The 2,919-nt window shown below is 38.7% G+C and overlaps 1 pseudogene; it reads left to right on the forward strand.

The window, feature by feature from the left end:
• LOC102861355 overlaps positions 1 to 1,087 on the forward strand; it is a 3,425-nt pseudogene extending 2,338 nt beyond the window's left edge.
• Positions 1,088 to 2,919: the final 1,832 nt, after the last annotated feature.

Here is a 2,919-nt window from a genome sequence, read left to right on the forward strand (position 1 = left end):
AAAAAAGAAAAGATATGTTGGTAAAAGCTGATCTTCAGACAAGTTCTCAGCGTTTACATCTTTCAGCCTCGAATGCTGCAGTTGCTGAACTTAAACCTGATTGTTGTATAGATGACGTCATATGCCATGAAGTAAAGGAAACTGGAACACACATATTGGTGTGTGCCGTCAGTTATACGACTCAGAATGGAGAAAAGATGTATTTTAGAAAATTCTTCAAGTTTCAGGTTCTCAAACCACTGAATGTGAAAACAAAATTTTACAATGCAGAGTGTGACCACAGTTCTGCGACTGCTGAAGCGTTTCCTGAAGCCCAGATTCAGAATATTACAAATTCACCTTTGTTCATGGAGAAAGTTTCCTGGGAGCCATCTATAATGTCCAATGTAGCAGAATTAAATTCTGTCAGCCAAGCTGGAGAAAGCATATCTACATTTGGTTCAAGAGCATATTTGTTCCTGTACCAGTCAGATCTGATTTGACGGTACACATAAAAATAATACAGTAAAAATTTTTTAAAAAAGAGCATATTTGTAGCAAATGGATACAGGCTAGTACTTGTACTGCCTAAAGCCTAAGAAAGAGTTTGCAGAAAAAGCAGGCATCATTGAAGGAGTTACAATTATTGGAAAATTGGATATAGTGTGGAAAGCAAATCTAGGTGAAAGAGAAAGGTTACAGACCAGCCAGCTTCAAAGAATGGCTCCAGGTCATAGAGATGTTAAATTTTCTTTGGAGGCAATGGCTCCAGGTCATAGAGATGTTAAATTTTCTTTGGAGGCAATCCCAGATACTGTGAACCTAGAAGAACCTATTCATGTAACCTGTAAAATAACAAACTGCAGTGAAAACCATGGATCTCGTTTTGGAAATATGCAATAACAATTCTATCCACTGGTGTGGCATCTCAGGAAGGCAGTTTGGAAAACTATGTCTCTGCCTTGCCCTTACACTACTGTCTTCAGTACAAGGACTGCAAAGCGTGTCTGGCTTAAGACTCTTAGATACCTTCTTAAAGAGAACATATGAATATGATGACATCGCACAAGTCTGTGTAGTACCATCGGCTATTAAGATGAAAAACTGAAGAAAATTTTCCAAGTGATGCTTTTCATTTCATTTCATCTCATTTCACAGAACCATTTCCTGTATTTTGTCAGCCTTGTAAACTGATTAGCTTAACAAAGACAGTATGTATTTAAATGCCTTTCCTGTATAACTGAGTTGTTTAAAATATCAAATATTTGGTTGGGTGGTGTTTTGGTTTTGTTTTTTTTTTTAAAAAAAGCTGTTGAACTAATTCATATAGGATAAGAGCTTGTTTGCTAGCTAGGAGGCGGACTATTTGGAACCAATAACAGCTCCAAAGGACAGAAAAGACCTCTTAACCTCCTAGCATAAGGATTGTTGTTGTTGTTGTTAGGTGCCATCAAGTCGAGTACAACTCGTATTGACCCCTTTGAACAGCCAACCTGAACCTATCCTGTGCCATATTCACGATCTCTAAAACACTCAAGCCCTTTGCTGAAGACACTGTCAAGCCATCTCATTGGAAGTCTTTCTCTCTTTTGCTAACCACCCTCTATCTTCCAAGGTATAAAGATGAACCTTCGCCATCTTTGCTACTAAGGAGAACTCCAGCTACACTCTAAGACACATCTATTTTCTTGGCAGTCCATTGGATATTGAGTACTCTTTTCCAGCACCACAACTCAAAGGCATCGATTATTCTTCTGTCATCCTTATTCATTGTCAAGCTCTTCAAGATGTAGCAGGTGACTGAGAAGACCAAATTAGGCGCACCTTAGTCTTCAAACTAACATCACTGCTCTTCAGCATTCTGGATAGGTCCCTGACGGCAGACTTACCCAATGCAATATATCTTCTGATTTCCAGACTGCAGATACCAAGTTTGTTGATTATTGACCCAAAGAAAATGAAATCATTAACAGCTTAAATCCTTTTTCCATCTATCATAATGTTGACTGTTGGTCCTGTGGTAGGTATACAATACTGGTTATAAGGTCAGCATGACTTGGAAGCAGCTCAACAGCATATAACAAACATAGTTTCAGAGAAATAAGAATGAAGGTGTGAGTAACCAAGAGAAAATTCAACAACCTCCAGTCAAAACTAACTCATAACTGATCATCCCTTGAGTTACTAAGACTATAATCTCCCATCTTTCCTTCTCAGGGTCACTGGTGGATTTGAACCATCCAAGAGGCTTGGCCTTTGGGTTAGCAGCACAACTTCCTATGGACTACACTACCATGGCCACCAACAAGCATGGCCAAATAATGGAATTTAGTCCCAAGTTTAGGTCCTTATGTTCAGAGGTCTCACCTCACCCTATAAAACCAACTCTACTGCAGATATTAGAAGGAAACCTCCTTTTGCCTACGGAGTCATCCCTTCGTGCAAGAAACTCCTGAATTGTGACCCCCAAGATTAGCTTAAGTGCATCCCAAGGTGTTTCTTCCTAAGCAACTGCGGAAAGGGCAGAAATCTTAAACCCAGATTGATTTTCTGAATGTAATGCCTGCCTACTCAGTAAACAGGAATAAAACAGCCAGAAATTCTTAAGAGGGCACCAAAAACACAAACAGAAATATCTCTGACTTAGCCTCAGGGATTAAAAACAGATTTTTTTTCAAATTATGTTGCTCTTCTGATTGTGCCTCTCTCAAGTTTAAATGCTACACCTCTCACCCATGCATCTTCCACATGCCATTTTTTTAACATTTCAGATAGTTTTATTTCTTCAAATTTTTATTTATCAGGAGTGACTGAAATTAAAAAAATATAATGGAGTCCTATCATCATCATCATGGAAAGGGCTGTAAGAGAAAACTGGTCAGGTGAATATCATCGCTTCCCATTTTTAACCGGTCAGTAGTTGTCACTGATATAAGACAG

This window comes from Elephantulus edwardii, unplaced genomic scaffold, assembly GCF_000299155.1.
Source record: "Elephantulus edwardii isolate Elephantulus edwardi_28Jun2011 unplaced genomic scaffold, EleEdw1.0 scaffold00094, whole genome shotgun sequence".
Lineage (NCBI taxonomy): Eukaryota > Metazoa > Chordata > Mammalia > Macroscelidea > Macroscelididae > Elephantulus > Elephantulus edwardii.